The sequence below is a fragment of the Rhipicephalus sanguineus genome, chromosome 9 (assembly GCF_013339695.2).
Source record: "Rhipicephalus sanguineus isolate Rsan-2018 chromosome 9, BIME_Rsan_1.4, whole genome shotgun sequence".
NCBI classification, from domain to species: domain Eukaryota; kingdom Metazoa; phylum Arthropoda; class Arachnida; order Ixodida; family Ixodidae; genus Rhipicephalus; species Rhipicephalus sanguineus.
This window is the reverse complement of record NC_051184.2, coordinates 122,804,248-122,816,216: the sequence shown is the minus strand read 5'-3', so window position 1 is coordinate 122,816,216 and position 11,969 is coordinate 122,804,248. Positions and strand designations below refer to the sequence as shown.

At 51.5% G+C, this 11,969-nt stretch overlaps 1 pseudogene; it reads right to left on the bottom strand.

Annotated features, from left to right (window-relative positions):
* Positions 1 to 278: 278 nt before the first annotated feature.
* The window catches only part of LOC125759975 (uncharacterized), a 37,310-nt pseudogene continuing 25,619 nt past the window's right edge, over positions 279 to 11,969 (bottom strand).

Sequence of the window (11,969 nt, the reverse complement as noted above, 5' to 3'; positions counted from 1 at the left end):
TTTCTTCGTAAATTGGACCAAAATAAATGCAGTAACAGAAAATAAAATATTGCCTTCAGTGCAGCGAAAAGATTCAGGCGGTGATTCTTGCTCGTACGCGAAAAAAAAGCATGCGCACGCTGGGATCCCGTGCGCTGTGCTTTCTGCCGCGGTCTACGTCGCCGTCGGATGATTGGATGGATTGATGGATGAAGGCTGTGCCCTTTAGATCGGGCGGCGGCTAACACCATCTAGCCGTATTACAGTTGGGTACTAGCACCACGTAGGTGAACGAATTTTCACTCGTGCCTTGATTGTAGCCACCAATCAGATAACCTCCTCTTGGTTATTTCTTCCCACCTAAAGTCTACTTCACCTTCACTGTCCTTAAACCCCAATCCTTTGAACAATTCTTTGCCATTTTCTTGAACTATAGGGTGAAACCCTTTGAGGAGGAGAGGTTGAGGAAAGGAAAAGGCGCAACTTCTGCAACCCTAATTGGGAGCACGGCTCAGCGCCAGAAGCCCTTTACAGACCGACCAGTTTACCTCCTCCTCTCCACACGCACTACATAACGTGTCTGTTCCTTCGTATTTGGCTCGGTAAGTATTGTTCCGAAATTTCCCGTCCTGGCCTAAAACAGCAGAGAACTACCCCGAGAATTTTCGTAGATATTTTCCTTGGAAATTTCCTGCTTGAAAGTTTAGTAGGTCTGCAGTGCTGATTTCGTACTCATCCCTAATATGTGCATGTTCGTCTCCGTTTCCTTCACCTTCTTAACCGATAGTTCCCTTTGGTTCGGTCTCCTGCCGTTTTCTAAGTATTTACTGGTCACTTTTCTGGTCCGCTTCCTCCATTTTGTATCGACATTCCTCATATAGAAGTAGCTGAAAACTTTCGTAGCCCAACGATCCTCTCCAATTTCTCTCAATCGCTCCTCAAATTTTATCTTGCTGCTAGCCTCCCTGCCTTCAAATGATGTCCATCCCATGTCACCTTGTACCCCCTGATTTGGTGTATTCCCCTGTTCTCCCAAAGTAAGCCTACCTATGCCACTTTGCTTAACTTCTAATCTTGCGTGAACCTCGGATCTCATACGCGAGACCGCATTGCCAAACGTCAGACCAGGAACCATGACCTCTTTCCAGATCTCTCTCACAATGTCGTACCTACTGTAATGCCACAGTGTCCTACTTTACATTACAGCTGTATTCCTGTTACCTTTAATCGCCACGTATCTTTCCTGCTCCCATAGATACTGAGCCCTGTTGCTTATCCATACACCAAGATATTTGTACTTATCCACTATTTCCAGCGTGATCACATCTATTCTATTGCCAAGCCCACTTCTTGTCTTGTTTTGATGTATTCGGGTTTGACCGGCAGGGACGGTTATCAACGCTCGACGCTGTCCGCGAAGTAGTGTTCTAGTAGCGTCGCGATTGTAGTAGATCGGTTTGTTAAGATTGCGCCCCGCACGCGAATGTTCCAGCTTTGTCTAGAGATTACGCCGCCACCAGCGATATTGCTGGAAAGTTCGATAGCGCCTGTATAAAAGCCGACGCGCGTGACCGCTTGTCAGTTGATCGACGGACGACGCCCTGTTCGCCGCTATCATTGTACAGCGTGTATTGCTGTAGTTCTAGTTCTCATTTTCCCGGCCACAAGTTCGGCCCAAATAAACAGTTTCATTCTGCCAACGCCGACTGCTGTCTTCGTCGACGTCACGACCACGTGACATCTGGTGGAGGTGCTGCTTCATGATCCGGACGCCACCGCGGAGCGCTGACCCAAGCCCAAGCCGCGAAGAAGACGACTCTAAGGTCAACCCGGATCCTCGAACCAGCCGCCGGCAGAAGGGACTACAACCAGAGTACGGGCTCCTTCCCGAAAACGCCAGGCAGCCGAAGACCGTCACATCTACCGCCGAGACGATGACAGACCAACTGCCACCTACAACGGTAGTGATGCAACAGCCAAGGGAGCCACCAACTTTCCGTGGATCTTCTTTTGAAGACCCGGAGAGCTGGCTGGAGACGTACGAGCGAGTCGCCGCCTTCAACCACTGGGACACTGAAGAGAAGCTGCACCACGTCTACTTCTACTTAGAAGACGCCGCGAAGACGTGGTTCGAGAACGATGAATCGAGCCTTCAATCCTGGGACCTCTTTCGGACGACGTTCCTCAATACCTTCGCGAGCATCGTCCGCAAGGAAAAGGCCGCTGCTTTGCTGGAGACCCGGGTGCAGCTGCCAAACGAAAACGTCACCATCTTCACGGAAGAGATGACTCGGCTTTTCCGTCAGGCCGACGCTGCGATGGCGGAAGACAAAAAAGTTCGTCTGCTCATGCGGGGTGTCAAACAAGAACTTTTCGCGGGACTTGTCCGCAACCCGCCCTCGACGGTCGCCGAATTCCTCATCGAGGCTACAACAATCGAGAAGACATTGGACATGCGGACGAAACAGTACAACCGCTCGCCGCTGTCTGCAACATATTCCGAAGTGCACTCACTAGCCACCGACGACTTGCGCGAAACCATCCGAGCGATCGTGCGGGAGGAGTTGCGCAAGCTGTTACCTTCGCCGCAGCCTCAAGTGGATTCCATCGCAGACATTGTCCGCGAGGAAATCAAAGAGTCACTGGGTGTTCCTCAGCCGGCACCGCCGCAGCTTCAAGCAATGAGTTATGCTGCTGCAGCCCGACGCAACGCCCCCTCTCCTCGCCCGCGTCATGACGCCGCGCCGCCCCAGCAGTTCCGCCGCCAGGCACCACCGCCGCCACCACCGACGCCATACCGCCCGCCAACCGGCCAGCGATACACGCCGAGGAAGACCGACGTTTGGCGCGCACCAGACCATCGTCCACTCTGCTACCACTGCGGAGAAGCTGGCCACACCTACCGCCGCTGCCAGTATCGACGGATGGGACTGCGTGGGTTCGCCATCGACGCGCCGCGTCCACAGCAGGGTGAACGACCACGTGACATCGCCGACTATCTGGCAGGAGCGCATTGGACCCCCCGAGGATCTTCCCGATCGCCGTCGCCAGGCCGCTACGCCTCTCCCCAACGCCGCCAGTACACTGGCCCGTTCCGGGGCCGGTCACCTAGCCCGTATCCGGAAAACTAAGGGCAGCAACCGATGGAGGTGCGGTTGCTGTACGACGAAACATCGAAGATCCTCCGCCGCCGACGACGACGCCACGACGAAACCTTGAAGACCCGACGCGAACCAGACAGAGCCCTGACGACCAAGCCTCGCGGACCGAAGTGGACCTGACAACGCAACGGGGAAGCAGCGGAACAAACCGACGTAGCCGTGACCCGACGCCACGACCTAACTGCAATGCAAGACGACGAACTAGCGACCTCGACGTCCTTATCGACTGCCACAACGTCACAGCTCTCGTCGACACCGGAGCCGACTATTCTGTCATCAGTGGACCGTTCGCCGCGAAGCTGAAGAAGGTTAAGACCGCTTGGGAAGGCCCAGAAATCCGCACCGCTGGAGGCCATCTGATAACGCCGATTGGTGTCTGCACGGCGAGAGTCACCATCAATAACCGGACTTATCCTACGAGCTTTGTAATCCTACAAAACTGCTCCAGGCATGCAATACTTGGAATGGACTTCCTAAGTGAACACGGCGCCGTCATCGACCTGAGGTCCGAGTCGATAACACTAACCTCAGATAAAGCGCTCCCGCCCCGCGTGACGCCAGGGAACCATGCATTGAATGTGATAGAAGAGCAGGTGACCATTCCGCCGCGTTCCAGCGTCATTATTTCCGTCGGCACCGAAAAAGCTGAAGACATCGAAGGTGTCATCGAGAGCGATAAGCGTTGCATGAAGGAAAAGGAAGCGTGATGCTAACGAACTTCAGCCAGGAATACAGACACCTGAGCAGGGGCACGACGATTGCATACATCGAAGAAATCTCGGCCGTCAGCGATGCGTTTGCATTTTCAGATTCTGACGAAGCTACGACGACGATCCCTGAGCCACCCTTCGACGTAAACCCAAGTCTTCCCGCTCGCCAACAGCAACAGCTTCGACGCCTTCTGCAGGAATACAGGGACTGTTTCTCGTCGTCATCGCGGGTCCGACAAACGCCCCTTGCTAAGCACCGCATCATAACAGAAGAAAATGCTCGACCACTCCGTCAGAGTCCCTACCGGGTTTCGACGCGGGAACGGGAGGCCGTTAAGAAACAAGTCGATGAAATGCTGCACGACGACATCATCCAGCCGTCCAACAGCCCGTGGGCGTCTCCCGTGGTGTTAGTGAAGAAGAAGGATGGGACCCTACGTTTCTGCGTCGATTATCGTCGCCTGAACAAAATCACAAAGAAGGACGTGTACCCTCTCCCACGGATAGACGACACCCTGGATCGACTCCACAACGCGAATTACTTTTCGTCGATGGACCTCAAGACCGGCTACTGGCAAATTGAAGTCGACGAGAGAGACCGAGAAAAGACCGCCTTTATAACACCGGACGGCCTGTTCGAGTTCAAGGTCATGCCTTTCGGTCTTTGCTCGGCACCTGCGACTTTCCAACGAGTCATGGATACTGTATTAGCTGGCTTGAAGTGGCAGACTTGCCTTGTTTACTTGGACGACGTCGTTGTGTATTCCTCGAACTTCGACGAACACCTCCAGCGACTTCAATCCGTACTTCAAGCAATCAAGAACTCCGGGCTCACCCTGAAGCCAGAAAAGTGCCGCTTCGCGTACGAGGAGCTCTTGTTTTTGGGTCACGTGATCAGCAAGACTGGAGTGCTCCCAGACCCGCAGAAAACAGCTGCCATCGCCGCTTTCCCGCCACCCACCGACAAGAAGGCCGTGCGCCGATTTCTCGGCTTGTGCGCCTATTACAGACGCTTTGTCAAAGATTTTTCACGTATCGCCGAGCCACTAACGCAGCTCACGAAGACCGACGTCGAATTCCGGTGGCAAACAGCGCAAGTCGACGCATTTCATGAACTGAAACGACGCCTGCAGACACCACCGATACTTGCGCATTTCGATGAATACGCCGATACGGAGATTCACACCGATGCAAGCAGCATAGGACTCGGCGCCGTCCTTGTGCAGCGGACGGGCGGACTGGAAAGGGTTATCAGTTATGCTAGCCGGTCGCTGTCTAAAGCAGAGGTGAACTATTCCACAACAGAAAAGGAGTGCCTCGCCATCATCTGGGCTACGTCAAAGTTTCGCCCCTACCTCTACGGCAGGCCCTTCAAAGTTGTGAGCGACCATCACGCCTTGTGTTGGCTAGCTAACTTGAAGGACCCTTCTGGTCGCCTCGCACGGTGGAGCCTAAGACTTCAAGAATTTGACATTACTGTCGTGTACAAGTCCGGAAGGAAACACTCCGACGCCGACTGCTTGTCTCGTGCCCCCGTCGACCCACCAACGCCCGACGTCCAGGATGATGACAGCTTCTTGGGAGCCATAAGTACCGAAGACTTCGCCGAACGACAGCGAGCCGACCCGGAACTGAAGGGTCTAGTAGAATACCTGGAGGGCAGGACCATCGTTGTCCCAAAAGTATTCAGGCGAGGATTGGCATCATTTTCCATGAAAAACAACGTCCTCGTAAAGAAGAACTTCACTCCGGCCCGAGCCAGCTACCTTATCGTTGTACCTTCGGGACTGCGACCAGAAATTTTGCATGCCCTGCACGACGATCCAACGGCTGGACGCCTTGGACTTTCCCGAACGCTCGCACGAGTACAAGAAAAGTACTACTGGCCGCGCCTTGCCGCCGACGTCACTCGCTACGTAAGGACGTGCCGAGACTGTCAGCGACGGAAGACACCGCCCACAAGACCAGCAGGCTTCCTTCAGCCGATCGAGCCTCCTCGGCGACCATTCCAGCAGATCGGGATGGACCTCCTGGGGCCGTTCCCAACGTCGACTTGTGGAAATAAATGGATCGTCGTGGCTACCGACTACCTCACCCGCTACGCCGAAACAAAAGCCCTGCCCAAAGGCAGTGCCGCTGAGGTAGCGAAGTTCTTCGTTGAGAACATCGTCCTTCGACACGGCGCCCCAGAGGTTCTCATCACCGACAGAGGTACGGCGTTCACGGCTGACCTGACTCAGGCGATCTTGGAATACAGCCACACATGCCACCGCCGCACCACCGCGTACCACCCACAGACCAACGGCCTCACCGAGCGTCTAAATAAGACCATCGCCGACATGCTGGCCATGTACGTCGACGTCGAACACAAGACGTGGGACGCCATCCTTCCGTACGTGACCTTCGCGTACAACACGGCCGTACAGGAAACGACGCAGATGACGCCATACAAGCTGGTCTACGGACGGAGCCCGGCAACGACGCTCGACGCCATGCTACCAAACGTGACCGACGAGGAAAACATCGACGTGACCACCTACCTACTGCGCGCCGAAGAAGCACGACAGCTCGCCCGCTTACGGATCAAGAACCAGCAGACGACTGACAGCCGCCGCTACAACCTTCGCCGACGCCACATGGAATACCAACCCGGTGACCGTGTGTGGGTATGGACGCCAATACGCCGACGAGGACTTAGTGAGAAGCTTCTTCGACTTTACTTCGGACCGTACAGGGTACTTCGACGCCTCGGCGCACTCGACTATGAGGTTGTCCCTGACGGCATTACGAACTCTCAGCGGCGCCGTGTGCGACCTGAAGTCGTCCATGTCGTGCGCCTTAAGCCGTTTTTTGCGCGTTAGCGAGCCTGGGGACTCTATTTTTTTTCCCTTTGTTATTGTAATTTATTTGTGTATGCACTTGTTTTTTTTTCTCTTCTATGTTCTTTCACAAGCATTGGGACGATGCTTTTCAGAGGGGGGCAATGCCACGCCCACTTCTTGTCTTGTTTTGATGTATTCGGGTTTGACCGGCAGGGACGGTTACCAACGCTCGACGCTGTCCGCGAAGTAGTGTTCTAGAAGCGTCGCGATTGTAGTAGATCGGTTTGTTAAGATTGCGCCCCGCACGCGAATGTTCCAGCTTTGTCTAGAGATTACGCCGCCACCAGCGATATTGCTGGAAAGTTCGATAGCGCCTGTATAAAAGCCGACGCGCGTGACCGCTTGTCAGTTGATCGACGGACGACGCCCTGTTCGCCGCTATCATTGTACAGCGTGTATTGCTGTAGTTCTAGTTCTCATTTTCCCGGCCACAAGTTCGGCCCAAATAAACAGTTTCATTCTGCCAACGCCGACTGCTGTCTTCGTCGACGTCACGACCACGTGACACTATTATCACTGCCTTGGTTATCATTAAAAACCATGACTGCCGATTTTTCCTTACTGAACTTGAAATTTAACTTATCTCCCTCATTACCGCAGATGGATATCAATCCCTGCAAATATTCTTTATTGTGGACCACTTATACTATATCATCTGCATACATTAATGCTGGTAATGACTGTTCAACGAGTTTTACTTGCTTGACAAAAGCCGGAATGCACAGCGAATGCGCCCTCTCGCCGTAGCCAGGCGCGCGAGGCGAACACGTTGGTTATGCTGGGGAGCGCGGCGATTGACACGGCCGGAGAGAAACACGTCGCGCGCCCGCCATCTCGGAGGCCATGCCGACACCATAGAGTTTCCTACAATACTTACTAGAAGAAACTCTGGTGCTAGTGGTTATGAGAGTTGCAACGCATGGTGCTTCAGCCAGCATGGGAATGATGGGTAGTACACGGATTTGTATAAAGTTCGTTCTTTCGGCTCCGTTTGGTTCCTCGTCACCTGCATCCGCATTGTCGCAAAACGAAGTTCAGCAAAAGTCAGCAGTTCGACTTCACCACTTTATCCTATTTAGGCTCACTAATTGAAATCTGGCCACGAAGTTCACAACGGTGAACAAACAAGGCCACAAGTGCATTCGAAGCTGTAAGCACGAAGACTAGGCAAATCCGCGTACTACCCATCATTCCAATGGTTGCTGAACAATTGCAAGGCCAGAGTCCCCTCCAGTTAATTTTATGAAACTCTATGGCTGACACCTCCCCCTCAAGCCACCATAGCGGCGCAGTAGTAGACGCCGCTCATGTCCTCACCCTAAAACTCAGAAAGCGGAACGCCCTTTCGCTTTCACGGCTCAAGCTACCAACTCTGCCGCTCGAGTGCCTGAAAAGCTGTGTGGTATATGCATTAGCACAGGCGTAGGTTACCCTATTACTAAGGAGCACGCACCTTATCGTTTATACCCTCAAATGACGACACCTTGAATGACAGCCTCCATGATATCGAGTATCAATGTTTTGTGCTTGATGATGCTATCCTTGCGCGAAATTCAGCATGTGCTGTGTCCAGCCGTATGTTAACTACTTCAACTACCACCAGGTTAAATAATGATTTTTTGCGTTAGTCGCTAAGACAGATATGCACCACTAGGCGTGAGCATGGTTTCATCTGCGCCGAATGGCGCTATAGCTGCAAAACAGCACTACATATTGCGCAAGCTCCCATACATGAATGTATAATAAACAATCAACTATACTCCTGTGAAGACACGGCTCACTTTCATGTTATATATGCCGATTGCTATGACGGAGGGATCAACCAGGTTCTTTAGCACTAAGGGTATTCATACAACTACAACTTATTTGTACGGTGTATAGCGTGGTGCAGGCTCAACCGTGGATGTGTGTACGCGTGTAGTTGGTGCCACAGTGATACTACAATGCCTTCTCGTTGTCATTTGGAGACCAGGCACACAGAGTGGACAGCGAAACTTCAGCTCTCGCTGCCAGCTGCCTGAATTATCATTGCCATCTGCTTGGTTTTCATTTGCATACGTTTTCTATAATACTTTTATACTTACGTATAAAAGCGTTAACGTAGCGACCATTGTAACTGTTGCAAACACTAAGATTTGTGTCATAATTTGAGGGGTGGGTTTGGGCTTTTCGGAAGGCGGGCGCCCTGTAAGGCTTTCTTACCTTTCTGATGTTTTCTTGGGCAACCTTTTACAGATAAGCTGTATATGGCTAGGCGAAAGCCCAATTCGTGCATACTCTGTACGCAAAAAATACTAGCGTGTATGTTCCACACAAATTGGGCAAGCTCCACTAATTACCACCGATCTATTAGAAATGAGCAAGTCTTGGACGGGCCAAAACGCATGTGCCAGAGAAATTCGGTAATTCATTCTACACTAGCCCCTGCCCCACTAAGAATGAAGAAGGGAGCAAAAGGCCGGCCAACACCAAGTAGGGTTTCTGGCAAGATGCAACCATTAATTGAGAAAGATTTAATTGAGCTGTCGGCATTAACCCAGCGATAAATACTTGCGCCGAGCGTTTCAGCTTCGCTCGTTAACCATCAGTAGAGAGTGTTTGGGCCGTGATTTTTTTCTAAATAAAGTAACTTCCAAACCATAGATCACTGATTGATTTTTACGCTGCTAAGTATTTTTTTGTCAGTTATTCACCACTTTCAGCGCATTTTCCATAATGAAGAAAAACGTGACACTTACGGATCAGAACCAGAATAGATTCCTTCGTATACGGCGTACGCGCCTATGTCCATCACAATAAGGGCAGGTATAATGAGATCCTGCGTGGAAGAGCAATGAAAGCACTTTCACACCGCTTCAGTATTTCGCAGCAAATGATTTCTTCATCAAATCTAATGTGAAGTTCGAGAATTTCAAGCGTATTTTTCCAAGCGACATTTCATCATGTCGTTTATTTGTCGAACGTCCCTGGATAACACTGTTGCTCGAGTAAAAAAAGTCTTACGATTCATCAAAGCGCGCAGCAATGCCTATAATAGCCGAAAAATGCAATATATCTCTATTATCTGCGTTACCAGTTATTTATGTCTTGATAAATATGAACGAGCAGTTTTTACACGAAGAGTATGACGTTGTATGGGTCCGCAGTGGACGTAATTTGTCCATTGATCGAAGAACTTTAGCGGCCACTAACGCACACTTGGCGGGAGACGCTGTCTGCAAGGCGAAGCGGACGCAATTGGCAAAAGCTGTTCGCTTGGCGTCCGCTGTGAATACACATCACTAGTTCCTAGAAATGGCGAAGGCAAACAGTATTTGCCGCATTACTGGCTACAGCAACACTCGCATAAGGTCTCCACGCACCCGCTTTCAATGATTTCCAGCAAGAAACTACAATATCAGTAGGCGTAAATGGTCGGTCGCAGTCGTCCCATGAGAATAGTTAGCTATGTCAATCGAAGACACGCTTCCTCTGTCTCGCTGTTAAAATCAACATTCCTTGATGCGAACTTTCACTACTAGAACACTCTAAAAAACATTACACCATCTCCCGCTAAATGGGACCATGAGGCGCTGCGAAACCGGAGCACTTGCACGATCGCGTTCTGTTGGCTTTCGTTGGGCATGCTACCGACCTCGCGTCGTCGAACGCGAAGAGGAATGCTACGCGCGTCGTGTCTTCCCTCTAGCCTTGCCGGTAATTCTCACAAGGCGAGCGGAGAACGCGGTCATCATCGCGCGAGGGGGGATCGTAGGAGAGGAGAGAGAGGGGGAGGGGACGCGCATGCGCTGGCGCTCATCGCGGCGTTGCGCAGGAGAGGGGCGATGCGAAGCAGCGTCTCGGCATGTCGAGCCCGCGTTTCAGAGGGGGAGTGGGCGTGGAGAGGGGTACATTGGGAGAGGGAGGGGAGAGGGGAAGTGGAGAAGCGAAGTGGCGAAGGGAAGTAGCGAGAGGAAAGTGGGAGAGGGGTATTGGAGAGGGGGCGGGGTGGAAGTGCGTGGAGATGAGGTATGTAGACAGGGTTGGCGCATACGCAGTGATGGTGGTCACGCCGCAGTCCACCACCACCGGTTTGAGCTTCGCTGAAAGATGCTTCGAATCTAGAACGGGAGCGAGAATGGAGCAACGGGCTGCGTTCCCCCTTCGAAGCAGCGACTTGCTCCTTTGCGGACGCCTTACTCGTCGCGCCCTTTTGCGGCAATCGTCGGCGGAGAAACTTTACTCCTCCACCACGTGGTCTTGCGCGCGCGCGAACGCGCACGTCGAGTTACGGCGTGATTCCGTGATTCCATGCTAAGGAGAGCGGCTGCCCTTTCTCGCTCACTCGGCTGCCTGAGACCATCCAACACTACCGGACCTTGACCAATCGCGTGCGATTACTTGTACATAGGATTGATGCGAGCAATACACGATTGACGTTCATTGTTGTTCTCTGTGTTGAGTAACGTCTGTGGCGCTTGTTTTCTCTTTTTCCGTTTTTTTCTCGCTCGGCGTGAGCGCGATGTTCCGGATACTTTCGTGTGTCTTGTGTTCTTTGTACAAGTTTGCTCACAATCTGCTTGTCATAAATACAGTAGGCCCTGCTTCACAAAACAGTATTGTTTTATTGAACACCTTAGACTGTACACCAATAATTTGATTTTTTTTCGGCGTTAACATACTTGGAAAGCGCACGCGTTTTTAGTTTTGCGCAGCACTTACAGCATTTATCCATACAACAAGCAATATAAAGAAGCAAGGAAGGTAATTTTTTTGAACAATTTAGGAAACACCACACCACTGGACAGCGCATGCGTGAAAGTACGGTAATATATAGTTGCTGCAGTTTTACGTCTCGAAACCACCATATGATTATGAGGCACGCCGTAGTGTGGGACTACGGATTAATTTCGATCAACTGGGGTTCTTTAACGTGCACGTGAACATAAGCGCATTGGTGATCTATGCCTTTCGACCCCATCGAAATGCGACCGCCGAGGCCGCATTTTAACGTTAAACTGCATCATAAATGCACATATCTGAAAAATAAGTCAATGGCTTTTCAATGAAAAATAAGTCAATGACTTCTGTCAATTAAGCCAAAATTCTCAATCACATGCGTTTTGGATTACGCATGCCATCACTGAGAATTAGGACGGACTTGTGCACGCGTGCAGTATGTATCTCTCCTCCTCAAGATTTTGCTTTGGCTTGCGCTACTCAAACACAAAATGCGCTTCCAATGACAGTTGTGCACA